We start from the raw sequence: 17,725 nt of genomic DNA on the forward strand, positions 1-17,725 counted from the left end.
GGATAAACTATTAAACCTTATATTGCAGGGTTAGGGGTGGGGGTTAGCAGGCACTCCAATCTGATGAAAATACAGATCTATATTTCGTTTCATTTTTAGTTCCGTGCATGGCACGCCAAGAAGTCGCCGTAACAGATTTTTTCATTGGCTTATCCGTCATTTCAACCAAAATGCTTGTAATATAACAACTCTTCCACATCCTAGCGTAGTAAAGACAAGTAAAACAAAATTTTGAACTATAAAAAAACGAAACAAAATAGGATCTGTTGTAAATAGACAAAATTCCCTTTAATTTTCTTTCTCCCTATTTCCAGCATTTTTTGGTTGATTGTTTGGCCTAGATTTGAAGAAAAGGGATGAAATGTGCTCTTTCATGGCAGTTTGACGTGGATAGGGGGTGTAAAGTGTTTTAGTGCAGAGCAATCATTGGGTCGGCAGTGACACTTTGACCCCAGTCAACACCAAAGCCTCCTCGCCAAAAACATAAACGGTTAACCCCCTACACAAATTTGATTAGAAGACTGCAAAATACGGTCCCATAGGTGTCGCTAAAGTTTGGACCCAACGGAATGTCGAGCTAAACGCTACAACCTGTGATCTTACAGTTGCCAATTAACAAATTAAATTACTAGTCTGAGACCATACCATAGAAAAAGGCAGACTTTGTCCCCTTCCGGTTAGAGCAAGATTGATGAATATGGCGTTTTAACGATTGTTAGCGTGAATAATGGACCCATCAATACCTAAAAGACGATGTTTAGAATATATGGATACGGTTTCAAACAATCAACGTTGGGAATTTAGTCAATGCTAAAAATTGACAGAAGTGGCATTTTCTAATTACCTAGACGAAAGAAAGAAAGATTGTCAGCTTTGTAACATATTTTTAAGATGTCACAATGAGATAACTAACCGAGACCCTATCGACTAGAAATTGCATGATGTAATACTTTTTTTTATATTATCACATTCCTAGACTCACAGCTACCTAATTAGACTACGGTATTTTACGCAACCCACTGAACTATTTGCTAATCAATATCGTCTCAGGGGTAACTTATTCAATTAAAATTCAATAATTAATACATGCACCCTTTCATATGAAGTTAAAACCTTCATGGGCAAATTTTCACTTTTTCTGATTGATGCAGAAGTGCAACTATTTCCGTTGAATGTGTTTCACATCAAGGAAATACTCCAATCCGCGTATTTTGCAGGAAATTTTAGAAAGGCCCGCTAAGGCGGAATCATTGAGTCATCTCTATTCTATAGACGGAAGCGGGAACGACTCGTAATGTATTGTTAATGTCTGTATGTCTGCCTCGGATGGATTTACAATTTTACACATTTTTTTTTCAGACAATGTAAATATTAAAATGTACTGCAAAGGGGCATGGCGGTGGGGGTGGGGGAGGGGGGCTTTGCCACTGACTCGGAAAGTGTGTCTAGGTGGACGTCGGTTTTCCTCCCATCCCAACGACTAGACGTTTTTGTTCTTGGCGCCTTTGCGGCTGACTCGGAAAGTGTGTCTGGGATGACGTCGGATTTCGTTCCATCCGAATGACAAGACAATATTTTTCTGGTCTGGCCCCCAATACTGTATCACTAACAAGGAGAAATAAAACTGTTAATATCTCGAGAAACAATCTCAGCCAACGCCAGGAATCGAACCACCAAAGTGCACGGTTAATTGAACGATGAACCGGATTTTAGTCTAAAACTCAAGTAGTGAGTCCCGGCACCCCTACCCGTGCTAACATCATTTCCTTTGTTGAAAATACAATATCTGCAATTAATAATTAATATGTAAGTTTCAAAAGTGTCAATTTTCAGGCGTTCTTTAATAAATTTATGAAGCGAAGCCTACATATTTGTTTAATATATCCGCTATAAACACAATAATAATTGCCCGTAGGTCGGTCGTATTTAATAGAAATAATGAAACATTATATTTCTGCTTGGAAAGGTTATTTGAAAATCAATTATTTGTAAATCTATGGAATAAAACTTGAGCGTTTATAATCAGCGATATAATAACTAAGTTTTTAATCATCAAACACAAGGATTAAAAGTCGATATTTTCATTTTACAATAAAAGCATGTTAGCGTTAAGCCAATTTAACGTGACAATGTAAAAATGCCACAAACTAGGCATTATATTTATTATATTAAATCATGTTTAAAGCGAACAGATGGAGCACAAAAAACGAAAGTAGGATACAATAATTTTTTGTCAGATTTATTTCCAAAGTTCACATATTTTTTAATAATTTTAATTTATATTTAAAGTAGCTTGTTCTCTTACTCATTATTATCCATAATCATTATCCAAAATCATTGGCGGGTTGGATGGCCGAATGGTTATCACGTACGTGCACTGTATCATACGGTCTGTAATCGAGTCAACTGGCGGGGTTTCGATTCCCCGGTTGTACGTGACAAGGAGTAGGTTTGCCTGTCCAATCTCGTGGGTTTTCTCCGGGACCCCGGTTTCCTCCCACTGCTAAAGACCCCTACGTGCAAGCAAATTATTGAAATAAAATTGAACCATGTGTTAGTCCCGAAATGACCTAGTTGGTGTCGAGTGGACGTTAAACCCCATTTCCCCCTCTGTCTCTCCATAACCATTATCATTATTAGCCAAACACGAATTAGAATTTAATATTGGTCAATTTCAGTCAATATTGATATCCACTAATTTAATGCATGGTTAACGGTTTAATATTAGTGTGCCGCTGTGTTTTCTCTATGGTCTCGGGCGCCATTTGTAATTAGGTACCTTGATGATCGACTCAAAACGTGATAAAATGTAAAACCTCCCGATATAGACTGCACTAACCAGCTGCTTGCCACTGCTTTCATCTTGGACTGGTCGTATATTTTGCCGAACTTTACTGATTGGAAATTACAATAAAAAAATTGAAAGTAAAGCAGTTTATATACTTTCATATTACATTAATAAGTGCTTTTCGGCTCATTGTTGTCCATTTTAGGTTGCACGCGCCCAAGATAACCCTCAATGACTCCCCACGTGGTTGTAACACAAAACGATATCTTCTCACAATAGAAATATCATTTACCATTTAAGAAATCATATAATTACGATGCTGACGAGACCTTAAGTTCCATTTTATTCCCTTTCTGATATTCCCCTCTCGTAGATATATATTACAAGAAGTAACGCAACGCCATGAATGTTACTGGTGTCAATATACAACCACACTAGATTTAAAAATAACCGGATTATGGAATTGTCTTTCATATCGTCAGTTTAGCTGCAGAAAAGATCAAATACTTCTCGTTATATTTTCATATGTTATCATTGCTTGATAATGACTAGAGAAGCCTAGTTGAAACGTAGCTCAGTAATAAGCAGTAATTGTATTCTATAGAATTGTGAACTGTATACTCCAGTTCAATTACTAAATGTCATTGAAACAATTTAACAAATACTTCTTGTGCATACTTATGTCTTTCACATAGTAATTATAAAAATGGGAAGATAAATTTTGTCAGATTTTATAAGAGGATTACAATAGTAATCTTTAAATGGCATTTACATATTTACTTTCTAATCTATTAACTTTATTGATAGGATAACAATAAATAGTGCAACACTGACTGCCTATACAAAAACACAATCTGAAATGTCAAAAGTGAGTGACAAAGCTCTTTTAAAAGTTTTAAATATTTTCAATGAAATTTTTTGTATGAATAGCCTAATCTTTTCCATCAAATTAGAGAAATGTCAGAAAAGAAAAATATCATGTCAGAAAAAAAAACTTTCATTAAATTCAAAGAATACTTTAATGCAGAAATTATGATGAAACACGTGAGGTGGTCTCGACACGGTACTAGGAACGGCACGGTTGAATTTTTGTAGCGTAAACTCTATCCGGTCTGAGAACGGTATTCAGTACGGATTACTGTGCATGCGCCAAATGAACCTTTCCCTATTTCCCCGCGAACTTTGACAATTCTGTCATCAGTTCTGGTACGTGCTGAGAATGGCACGCGTATCGCGGCCAAGTATAAACGGGGCTTATGACGACGAATCTGCAAAATATTGCGAAAACTGCTGGGCTGGTGTAGGCTAGATATATACATTGCAAAAACCATGAACCTGCATCCTAAGGTCAAAAATTGGATTTACACCAATATAGATGTACCTATCTGGTCAGTATCGTCGCCACAACTGGGGAAACTCGTTTGAAGAGTTCGCGTGTCTTTTAATTTTTTATTGTAGTAACAACCGGTGAAACGTTTCATAAAATCAACCATTTTTGATTCGTATTTGTCTTGAGCAAAAGGGCTTACTTCATAAAAAGTAAATTAACGCATAGAAAGCTACTACAGAAATAAAAGCCATATAGGCCAATTTAAAGTCATAGTTGTGAAATGATATGTTTACGGCCATTTAATCTGGCGAATGTGTTGAAGGGAGGGCTAATTTGATTAGATATTTTCTTGGTGTATTCAGATCCGATCACGTCTTTTGGCTCAGATTCTAAGTCAGGTCATCTGTAGGCCTAATCAATCCCAGTAGTCAACAACAAACACGGAGTGTTACAGATACGGATGAAAAAAAGACCTTTTAATTTTTTCTGTTCGTCTCACGCAGACTTAAATTAAAACCAGTCTTTTTCATCTTTTTTTTTCATTTCCGGATGATTTCCCAGTAGTATCATTATAAAACTTGCTTTATTTCTGTAAGATTGACATTTGGTAATTTTAAAATGTTAATTAAACTCGGGAGTTCAGATTCTAGACTAAGCTTCTGTTTAATATTGGATATGGTTCTCTCTTCTTGATACACGTCATCTTCGTACAGTCAGGAAAAATTAATTTGCCTTAAATTCTTGGTAGACGAGTGAATACGGATTTGAACTAGAATACATGAGTGTGAATCCTGACGTGGGCTAAGAAGATTTTGCAAGTCCGATTACCACTTGTCAGGGATGTGATCTGTCTGTTGAGAAATTGACTGCCTAGTCCATCGCATGGGACGATGAATCAAAATCCGATGCTGTACACATTGGTTTCATGTTTTAATTTAACATAGCTTCTGTTTATTAAAAGTATAAAATGGAAACGAGCAGCCCGTGCACATAGTGTTTAGGCTCATCGACACTATCTTCTTCTGGGGTGAGGGCCGCGGTGGCTCAACGAGAAAGAAGCTGGCATGCTAGACTGGAGTTCTCGGTTCGGTCTGAGAAACTTCCTCGGAATTTTCTGGCGTGCCCCCCCCCCCCCACCCCATGTCAGTGGTGCAGGATGGAGGACCTGACAAGGACAGCTGTCTAGTCGATAGGATAAGACGATAAAATAGACCCCACTGCATGGCGTATGCCCGTCTTTATTAGCCCAGTCGGTACACAAAAGAGGACGTTAAACCTCATTTCATTTCATTTTGCCTTTAGGGGTAGGCTAGGCGTTTCAAGTATGAACCGAGTATGTAAATGTCTGTGGCATATTGTTACGTTGAATCTTTGGGCACTTTTCGAGTTACGACGTTTCACCTTCAGAATAACGTATGTGACATTCGTTCCACCCAATAAGATATACTCTAAAACCTATTTAATGTACCTTTTCTAAAATGTTAAAGCTCCTGAAATATAATCAATAGAACAATTAAAAGGATTGGAAAGTTGGAAGCGTATACCAGTTGTTTTAATAGCTAGAGTTTGAACAGTTTTAATTTCGCTTTAGACTGATTACTGATAAATGATACGGTACACGACTTGTCTATAGATTGCTAGCTTTATCGACTCTTGTGGATGATGATCAGGTTACTCGAGTTTCACAGAACAATTAGACTAAGTGGTCTGATGGAATTAGAAGCAAACTGAAACTTAGTTAACTCTTCTCGACCTTATTTCACTGTTTATTTAAGGATGTGTACGAACAATTTAGTAGTTTAGATGCACGCTACAATAGCTGCGATTTACGCCCTCACGTTTTTTTGCCGGGATTTCAGTATACGTAATCATTTTAACGACTAGACAATCTTGTTTTCATTATTGAAAGTAGCTTGAAAAGAACATGAATTAGACTTCTCGACTATCGTTTGTTCAATATTTTCTCTTATAACCATTTCTTCTGTGTTTTGCCTCTGGTAAGGTTTATTAAAACCAAGTTATCAACCAGTCTTTTCGAAAAAAAAACCAAAAAACATCGGATAGAGAGAGAGAGAAATAGGGTTTCACGTCCGCTCGACACAAACTAGGTCATTTCGGGACTAACATATGGTTTAATTTTATTTCAATAATTCGCTTGCGCGTAGGGGTCTTTAGCAGTGGGAGGAAACCGGAGGACCCGGAGAAAACCCACGAGATTGGACAGGCGACCCTACTCCTTGTCACGTACAACCGGGGATTCGAAACCACGCCAGTTGACTCAATGACAGACTTTATGATACAGCGCGCCCACGCTAATCATTCAGCCATACAACCCCCCCCCCCAACATCGGATAGACGATACAAGATAACATTGGACACAAGTTAGCCGGGAAAGTTACTCAAAAAGGTGCAAGACGGGGAAATGAAATGGAGTTTAACATCCTACTGTTCTGGCTAGACGGAGAACGCGTCTAGTCGTTCGGATAAGACTAATCACCTTTGACAACACGTTAAAGATATCCTGGCAGTTTGAAATCGATATAAGATTAGGCGCCGTTTTCCGGACAGAATTTCTCTCATAGAGTATTGCATGGTCTATGATCGTCTTCATTAGTCAGGTAACCTGCTGTTTCAAAACATGGAAACATGGAAACGTGTTTATAAATCCGACTGTATAATGCGTATCGATTCAAAGTTCTATTATAAAATCTTTACTGATAAATTTATTTCGTTGTGTTAGAAGTCCATTAACAGTTTGAAAACCAGATTTGACCGCACTAAAATAATGTAGATTGTGCGATTCACTATTGATTTCCTATCTCATTTAGAATCTAATATTAAATGTCTTCAAACAAAATTAAATTGAGATCTCCCCATGTGTTTCTTAGTTCTTTAACAAAATGAAAACGGTTTGAATGAAGAAACATTTGGTGTAAGGACATTGTGCATGGTGTGTTATTTTGATATTAACATATCGTTGTTATGTGATATATTTAGCTATGTGAACTAATCAAATTAGAAGTGTTTTTCGATATTCTGGGAGACATTCCTGAATCGTACACGGCACCCAATGCCTGCTAACTTGGGTGATGTTGTTGGCTTGGATTTTCAGCAGTCGTAGGCCATGGTTTTAAAGATAAACTGCGGGCCAAGGGAAACAGTGGTGTCACCAGCCCATATTGTAGAAATATTGTAGAAATATTAAGAACGTGTACTGTTGAAATCTGACATTACACAAAACTTCAAATTTTACTGAAAATGGCAAGTCCCCTTTGATCTGGATTAAGAATAAAATTTCCGATTTTCCTTGATTTTATGTTTTTTGCTGTTGGACGATAGTTTTCTCTACGTTTAAAATTAAGCCAAAATGAATATAATATTAGTAAATAGGCCGGCTTCCGTTTTATCTTTCTAAACAAAAAACACTAGCTGCTCTCTGGGTTGTTGAGATATAGACGTTTTCACACTCCTTACGTATCGGTGCATGGACATATGTTAGGATGTCTAGTGCGGGCGTATTATGTCGTCACAATATCTATCGGCCGATCGGTCTGGCAACAGAGGCTACAGTTTTCGACGGATTCTTTTCAGATTTGGTCCGTTCCGGAGTTATTCCCCATTTGCCAAAAACCATTAGAACGCGATAAAGGCTACATTTTTGACGGATTCTTTTCCAATTTGGTGTGAAGCATTAGGATCATCCGAGGAGTTAGGCCTTTTCCGAAAATAGCATGAACCCAATAGAGGCTGTAGTCTTTAACATATGTTTTTAAATTTTAAATGGAAGCATTGGGTCATGAGAAGATGAACCCTATTGATTTTCAGTCTTCCGGGACTTTTCGTTACGAAGTCATCCCTTATTTTAACAGATGTCTTTCAAATTTTGTGAGAAGCATTGGGGCCCATTAGAGGATGAACCCTATCGATATAAAGCGTTCTGCCACTTTCCATCAAATTTGCTCAACATCCAAGTTTTCCTTTCGGATAAGCTGCAGTTGATTCTAAGCTATTGTGTTGACATATCCCCACTCTTTGTGTGGCTGTTTTTAAATAAAGTAAGAATATAAAATATGTAAACTGTTTGTTTTCTTGTGACAGTTCATATGTCGGATAAAGCACTTAGCGTTCATGGTGAGAAAAACTCTTCAAGATATTATCTGTAAGGCAAAGAAATAGATCTTTCTTTTACATCGGATTTCGTTTCTCGGGATTTATTGTTTCCAGTAATACCTTAGAGTCAGGCTTCATATCTTACTTCTTTACCTACTGGGTGGGCGGGGGGAATGAAACTTCAAATTAAAACCTTTTATCAGACATTGATGAAACATTTGCCTGTCTACAGGACATGTCTGTATTCATTATTTAGTGCCATGGCGCTACTTTCAAAATATATATATGCACACTATGATTGCCTTTGGACACTATTTATTGCTTGTTTATATTGTAGTATTGTTTATACACAATTTTATTTCTAATAAACAAGGGTATAAAACTGATCAAACTGCTTAGTGTTTTAGTTTCTACCCCATTTTGAATGGGAATAAAAGGAATGGGATACTATAATAAGGTGATATCTCAGCGTGGTTTGCTCACCAAAAGAAAAACTGACCAGTTTGGAAACAGATTTGTTTATGAAATAACTTTATTTAACACCGCTTTAACAAGCGAGACAGTTCATCGGGATTTTCAGGAGTTTGTCAGAGGTGCAGGGCGGGTGGCTTGACAAGGAAAATCGTATAGTCGTTCGGGTGGGACGTGCACGTAAAATAACCCTTGACAATTGGAATTCTATATAAAAGTAGGGCATAGACAACATTTCCCTCATGACAATCTGCATGGCGTATGCCCGTCTTCATTAGCCCAATCGGTGCAGAGCAGTAGGACGTTAAACCACATTTAACGATACCACAGAACAGTATGACATTAAACCTCATTTAACGACATCACAGACAACAAACTGGCTGTTGCTTCCTAGCTTTCACGCTACTGTCAGGCTGTCGCCATGGAAAATGGCAATCAAACATGTTTCCTTGTTTCATGAGTTCTATGTGCTCTCGTTCGAATCTTCTGTTTCCTGGCCTCTGACAGCTACAGTCAAAATCATAAGGCTTCAAATTTTCGGGGAAGACTGTGAGTCCTGTCCTCCCTTTCGAAACCATGACACAAAATATTCTTGAGCAATGTGTAAATCCTACCTTCCCACTCCCTTCATCACAAAGACAGTTAATAATATTTTACTGCCATGACCTAACCCTATCCTCGGAATTCAATTGCCTTATAAACGATTGTCAGGACTTGAGACAGATCCTCCAAATACAGGGATGAACTGAATTCCCTTGATTGATTGTATCATTGCATTCATCAACCAGTATTTTTGTTTTAACTTCTAACTGGCCAGTGAGCGTGCTGGCCAATGAAAGCACACCATAAAATAGTCACATTAAAACATAGCTCGTAAAATGTATAGCAGCAGACTTCATAAAACGTCTCGACACGAGGGTTATAGTTGTAACATTAAAATGGTTGAACAAAAATACCAAGAACTAAATGCCAAGAGTAAGAATGATATGTTTTATTCTTCTATCGATCAGGAGCGTAATTTTGATGAACCTTTCTTTCAGATTGTTCTAGATCTGCAACAAATTGACACATATTGTTAGCAATCTATCAACTTCGATTTATTTATATTACGAGAAAGATGAATGTCGATAATCTCTACATTATTAAACAAGAACCAGAATAATACTGATAAATCACCTAAACAAAACGTGACATAAACACGTATTAACATCCTTGATGAAGGAATGGTATTTAAAAGGCGTTTTTCTACGCACACCGATCACGATTTTATACAGGATGACCTAGGATATCTGGCACCATATTCCATTCACACTAACCAACACTCCCGAATAAGATATACTATTCAAAAAAAGTAGGGGATATTTGATTTTTAAGTGTTATTAAAGTCACCTAATGAAACTGACGAAGAAACAAATGACAAAATGAAATGAAGTTCACATTCATCGATTTATTCCAAATGATCGTTAGACTAAGTATGTCACAGACTGACCATTATAAGGGTAAAATGATACCCGGGGTCAAACAGCAAAGTTACCACAGCATCACAACCAAGTCAGTAACGGGTAAATCCTCCTCTGTTTGCCAAACAAGCATTGATCCGACGTGGCATACTCCTAATGAGACGTCTAAGGTCATTTTGGTCCAGATTGTCCCATTCCTGTTGCAACGCAGCAGCAAGTTCTTGGACATTGGCAGGACGTTGTTGACGTTGACGTAACCTCTGTCCAAGCATGTCCCAGACATGCTCGATGGGGGAGAGGTCGGGACTCAGTGCTGGCCAAGGTAATGTGGTGATGTTCTGTTGTTGGAGGTAACCTGTAACGATCCTGGCCCTGTGACATCTTGCGTTGTCATCCTGGAAGATGAAACGGCGGCCATGACGTCGTGCGAACGGCACAACATGGACTGCCAAGATGTTGTCCCGGTAGTACTGGCCTGTAACACGCCCTGCAACAACATGTAAAGCCGTTCTTCCAGCAACAGTGATGCCTCCCCACACCCCCAAATCGATCATGTCTGATGACGTTAACGTCTTGGAAGCGCTCGTTTCGACGACGCCACACCCTCCTACGTCTGTCCAAAAAATCAACAGTGAACCTTGACTCATCTGAAAACATCACATTGCTCCAGCGTCGATTATCCCAGTGTTGACGATCCCTACACCAACGACGTCTTGCCTGAATGTGATGATCTCTCAAACAAGGGATCACGCGAGGACGTCGGGCGCGAAGGTGACCCCTATGCAGTCGATTCCGAATCGTCTGGCCACTCACTCTCACACCAGTGTCTGTTTGAAGACGAGCGCTGATCTGATTTGCTGTGATGACACGATTTCTCAAGGCCAAGGTACGGATAAATCGATCCTGGGCTTGAGTTGTCGCCCTTGGTCGACCTGAGCGTGGTCTGTCCTGTACAGATTGTGTATCACGGTATCTGGACCATAGCCTGCTTATGACAGACTGAGAAACATTCATCGTTCGCGCCACAACCGCCTGTGTTGTGCCGATCTGTAGCATGCCAAGGGCACGTAACCTTTCATTTTGGGTAAGCCGACGCATATCAAAATTTGTTTTCTGGTCACTAAAACAATTAAACTGATGTTTCCACCCTGGAATTCAATGCCACAATGACTGTAACATTCAAAGTCAGAGTCGTGCAAATCTTGGGTTGGACCCCCATGATGATCCCAAGCATCACCTGCATTCCATGTGGTAGCTATTGGTGCGTTTGGGCGTCACATGTAACTGGAAATGTTTCTTCTGTTAGGTTCTATAGTGACTTTTTTCGTAGTCATTTGCATATTTTAGTATTATGCCCCCAAAATCAAATATCCCCTACTTTTTTTGAATAGTATATATCTGGAAATCTGAACGGTTTGTTTTAGTTTTAGGAGCGTCTGGCAAGGGACAATGTATAGTAAGTAGTTCGACGTCCCGTGTACACATTGGTGTGCACGTAAAAGAACATTTGACACTTGGAATAAGCCGTATGGCCGTCTTGACTAGTCCAGTCGGTGTAGAACAGTAGGACGTTAAACCCCATTTCATTTCATTTCATTGATCAAATATGTTAATCAATATGTAGAGCAGTGTCTAGTTTTAAGTGGCATTATCGCTCTGACAAATAAAATGTATGTAACTTTGAAATTTCCTGGGTATCTCAAAGCCAAGCACTGGTCTACTTATAGGAAAGGTAATTTGCAAACCACTTTAAATTCCTCCTTTGACAAATAAAGTTAGTATAACTCGGCACCGGCTTCGAAATTTTGTCTCGGATATTGCATACAGTCGAATTTGAATATGTCGTACTTAACTGTATGGTCAAAAAATAAAATGCTTCGAAAATCAATGAACCTTAGATCTTGAAGTGTGACCGGGAACGTCGGGATAAAGTTGCGGAGACATAGACTGACAGACGGGCCAGGTATAAGTCTGTTCCATTTTAACTTATTACACTCGTACTAAAGGGACCCTCACATTTTATTAGCGTGGATTACCCGTATTCCTCGATTATTAGAATCATATCGCGTACCTTTTACCGACAGAAAAGATAATCTAGAGCCGGATCAGACACAATTCTTTTATAGTGGTACAGTCCGACCTTAAAACAATTTATATTCCATACTTCAGAATCCTTATTTGGGCTGAACATTCGTCAGAAGTTGCGTGGAGTTACACGTCGAAAAGATGTTTAACTTCCGTTGAAAATGTCTTAAGTCCCATTAAAGTAATGACGGGGCATCAATCAGAGTGTTGTATCACTGTAAGGTTGTAATATGACACCTCTAGTCCACATATGTTTCCTGAATCTGGTCAGATGGTCAGACAAGAACTGATTAAAAAGGATGTGTTCTTGTCAGCTGTCATTTACAGCCAACTCACATCCAGTTTGAAGAATATTTACAGCAAGTTTCCATCACTGGCGTATGTAGTCTGTTTGTGAACAGCGATTCTCTCCATTCGAAACATGAAATGGGTTTTAACGTCCTACTGTGCCGCATCGACTGGGTTAATGAAGACGGGCATACGGACGGCGGCACTACGGCCTACACTTATTTCGAATTCCTGTCATTGAGTCAACTTGTACGTGACAAGGAGAAGGGCCGCCTGTCCAATCTCGTGGGTTTTCTCCGGATCTTCCGGTTCGTCCCCCCCCCACTGCTAAAGACCCCTACGCGCAAGCGAATTATTGAAATAAAATTGAACCATGTGTTAGTCCCGAAATGACCTAGTTTGTGTTGAGTGGACGTTAATCCCCATTTCTCTCTCTCTCTCTATTTCGAATTCAGACTGTCAAGGGTTCCTTTACGTACACGCCAATGTGTGCCTGGGACCTAGGTTTTTCGTCCCATCCGAACGACTATATGTTGTCTCCTGCCAGACTCTCCGACCTGCACCACAGGGTATAACCACGGAAAACCCGATGAACTCTTACGGCCATCACCGGGTTCGAACACGGGACCTCAAGGACAGCCAGCCAACGTCGTACTCGCTCAACCACCACGGCTACCCATTCGAAACAGGATTACGTAATATAAATTATATGCATATTGGTTAATGAAGTCATCATTTGGGCTTGTAAAAATAAAAGCCGATACTACAGTGTTACCAATGTATCTGAAATATTTCCGCAGTGGATCTTTCTCTTTCACTAAGATCCCTGAACGTACGACAGTAGAGAAGCTTCTAAGCAGGTTGGAATATGTTTTTCTTTGAAATTTCCGTACTTGTCTTTATCCCGTTTAATAAAAGTGTGTGTGTGTGTGGGGGGGGGGGGTCTATCATTGAGTCAAGTGGCGTGGTTTCGAATCCCCGCTTGTTCGTGACAAGGGGTAGGGTCGCCTGTCCAACCTCGTCGATTTTTACCGGGTTTCCCCATTCACTCCACAGCGAATTTTTAAAATAAAATTGATTCATATTATTATTAGTCTCGAAATCATATATTAGTTTGTGTCGAGTGGACGCTAAACCCCATTTCTATCCCTCTCTGTCCGTTTGATAAAATATTAGGCTCCCGAGAAACTGATATTGATTTTGTCAAGGTTTTGCAAGCCATGTGAACTCTTCAGCATAATGAGAAGTGGTACCACGTGTTCTAGAAAACGTAAGCCAACAATAAAGTCAGAAGCAAGCAGTAATTGACTAACGACTGCCATGATTCGAGGAAGTACGTTCTCTTATCTGGAAAAATGGATAAGTTTTGCGAATATAACAAGCTGTAAAAATGTGTTCGGCTCGCAAACTTGAAAAAATATTATTTATATTTGTTTTGATTTAATCCTATAATTCCCTGGTGGATTAACTTCCCGTTCTTCCTACACAATCAGTCCATCAAATACGCCTACTTTGGGGTTATAAGAAATATAACATTGATGAATACACTTAATAAAACATTAAGGTTTAACCAAGGCACCCCACGTTTTAATTAGACTTTTTCAGAAGAAATGAGACAAATACTTCTAGAAAGAAGAAGACTAGTAACCGATTCTCTTTCTTATTTTATTTTATTTTTTTGTTAACTTTTTATCTAGAATCAGGGTGTTTGAATTTTCATTTTCTGTCAAGTGTTGGTAAATATTCATGATATTGAGAAGGTCGAATCGGGAAACAACCATTCAGGAAATCACGTACCATGAAAATAACTACACAACTTAAAGATGCCGTTAACCTGTCGTATATAAAAGATTAAGATCATTGGAGTGTTAAAAATTGGTACAGGTCAGGTTAATGGAGTGGATTAAGTCAGTGGAGAGAAAATCCAATGCAGCCCAAGGGAGACAACCACAAGATAATGATGACACACCACAGCCCGTTCACAGACCATTATTACAGAATCATAATAGCAAAATAAGTTATTGCCAGGAATAAATAGGATTCTTCTCTTTCAAAAGTAACGGTTTGGGAACCGGTTGTGTACACTATCAAGCTCTCGCAATTTCATCTAACCTCAGTACTGCCAGGGGAGTACTATGCCGTTTCTATTGAAAATGCTGCGTTTCACTGGAATGATTGAACCTCGTGGGTTTTCTCCGGGTCCTCCGGTTTCCTCCCACCGCTAAAGACCCCTATGCGCAAGCGAATTATTGAAATAAAAATTAAACCATATGTTAGTCCCGGAATGACCTAGTTTGTGTCGAGTGGACGTTAAACCCCATCTCTCTCTCTCTCTCTCTCTCTCTCTCTCTCTCTGGAATCATTGCCTAAATACTTACGATTTCACTGAAATGTATCGTCCCCATGTAGTCTGTTGTGTTTTCGAGAAATTGTGCCCAACAGACCGACAGTGGCTACGGTAATACACGCCCACATTACAATGTGAACGTATAATACATGTAGCCTGCTGCAATCAGATTTTGGCTAGATAAAAGAAAATAAACAAAATGTTATTTAATATCTTTTGGAAAAAATATTTTCTTGCCTTCATATCGGCAAAATAAAGTGCGATGAATTAATGGCCTGGAGCCATATTGTTTTGTTCGACAATTATTTGTTTCATCATTTTTTCGGGAATCGAAATTTCTTTAAATTGACCTACGGATACCAATTTATTTAAAACATATTGAATCAGTGTAATAAACAGTGTCTATCGCCACTTTTTTTCGGGCATCTTTATTTGTTTTCTGTCTTTTCTATCTTTTTGTTGTGAGCTTACTTTATGTGTAATATGTTTTTGTTTGTTTTCTACTAACACAATAAAAATGTAAATTACGGAGTATCTCAGTATTGTTATGGTACTCTTATTTTGTGTTTGTGTGCACATGCGCCTGTAACGAGGAAAATCTTTTTCAATATTTTAATATTTTTTAGGGGTTTTAAAAAATGGGTTAGAGGTTAGGGTTGCCCCCCCCCCCCCAATATATATTTCACGGCTAGGCCTCTGATCCAGTTACAAATGCCTCTCAAAGATTAGATTCGTTATCAGTGTTAATAATACGTTTATTACAGTTTTAGTACAGTTTAAAAACGTTTAATACGTTTATTACAGTTTTAGTACAGTTTGGGTGGAAATTAAAATTGACTTGGGTGAAAATTATAAAAAAAACAAATTATATTAAAATTGACTTGGGTGAAAATTATAAAAAAACAAATTATATTATTTTTCATGTCCCTTATCAGCCACCGTAGTTTCAAGACGAGTTGTTTGCCCCTGAATCGGATTCAGACCAGTTACAATCTCGCTCACTTGATCACAGTTTAACATTGAAAGATATTTTCCACGTTAAAGGTGCCTTTGTTTGTGTATAGTATGTACATGCAGTCCAAAACTTCCTCCGTGGACACACAGGCCAATTTAATTATTTATCCATCTGTTTTGTTTATCACTGAGTAAAATCCCTTAAATATAGATTTGCTGAATTTTATATGTTCTTGAAAATTATCCCGAAATTTCATGACGTTATACTATTGTTTCAACGTAATACAATTGGATGACGTCATAAGAATTATATTTCCTGTGGATATCGCTACTGGAAAGCCGCACGTCGATTTTTCTGAGATTAAAACCTTCTTAACATCTTAAAGATTTAGAAGATTTTACTATAAATTGTCTTCATAGGTAAGTCTTTCATATTATAAATACTTTCAAAATTTTCAGATTTTTCGCATTGTTTATTAAGCCGATACCTCGATACAATATCAAACACCAACCATTCACTACGCTACGCCCACAACATTAGGACAAACGCGAAATATTCGCTAAATATTCTGATTAATTTCAGTAAGATTAAAATTCAATCTAACTGTGTTAAATATTAAATGAACTAGGGTTAAATTGGAAATAAATCAAACATTTTTAATTGTTTTTAAAAATTGTTTATATTATGGACGTGCGCTCCTATCAAAAACAAAAGAATGACGTCGTTGTCAAAATTCTTAATGAAAAAGCTTTTAAAAAGGAAAAAAAATTATAAAATGAATTCATTATGAAAAATATTACAATTATGATGAACGTGTAAGAATAATTATATTATATTACAGAAAAATGGCGGATAAAATGTTACAAGGACATCATGGTGTAGAAAATAATGGAGAAAAAAATCAACCAAAAGGTTTGTTGGCTTCTTTAAAACAAAAACATTTTCTTATAGAAAAAAAACCCCAGCTTTGATTATTAAAATAAATCCTTATAAATTGGTGTGTCTTGACCATGTGATATTTCAAAACGACATATCTGTTATTTATTTCTCTTTAAATTAAGACTTAATTATTTTTTATGTTTTCAGGATTTTATCCCAATTATTTCCATCGACTGAGATTTATTAGGGATAATTTAGACTCCTCCAACATCCTGAATGTCAGGATGTCGCCTTGGTATTCCAAGAACATGGGAAATGTTGTTACTAGATACCGCAGTATCAGCGAAACAAACGCCATCTTAAAGAACCTTATTTACAGGAACTCAGTTGTTACGCAGATGGTAAGTCGGGTCGGTGGTGGAGATGCCGAAGAAGTTGCTGGAAACAGCAAGGCCGCAGTAGCCGGAAGCAACGTCACTATTTTCAGAACCACTCGTCCTGATAATTTGAAAACTTGGACTGATTATGGAAACTTCGACAGAAATCATAAGAAACCACTTGTTGGACCCAAAGCTGACGAAAATGGTATTCTCAGTCATTGGAGTGCTGCCACAACTTTAATTTCAAAAGCTAACGAAGTAGATGGGGTCATCGGCAAACATATCAAGACCGCCGTATGTGATAAGCCAGAAACAGATCAATTAAAACAGCAACTACTGACAAAATATCTCATAGGACAGTATGGTAGATTGAACAGACGTTGTTCCTATGATACCAGAACAGATGCTGATGTAAAAACATCCAGTTCTACAGATGGAGAATTAGTAGACGAAACAGCAGAAGAACTGAAAGATGCTGGAAAAAAAGAAATGAAAACAGACAAAGGAAGACCGAATTTTTTAACTGTAAGTTTAAAGATTGTGTAATAATTTAAGATTATCAACACTATTAGCAAGTTATCGATTAATTTTATCCGTATTAGTTTTACAAGAAACTGCCCAACATGGCAGAA

This window comes from Patella vulgata, chromosome 4 (assembly GCF_932274485.2).
Source record: "Patella vulgata chromosome 4, xgPatVulg1.2, whole genome shotgun sequence".
Taxonomy (NCBI): domain Eukaryota; kingdom Metazoa; phylum Mollusca; class Gastropoda; family Patellidae; genus Patella; species Patella vulgata.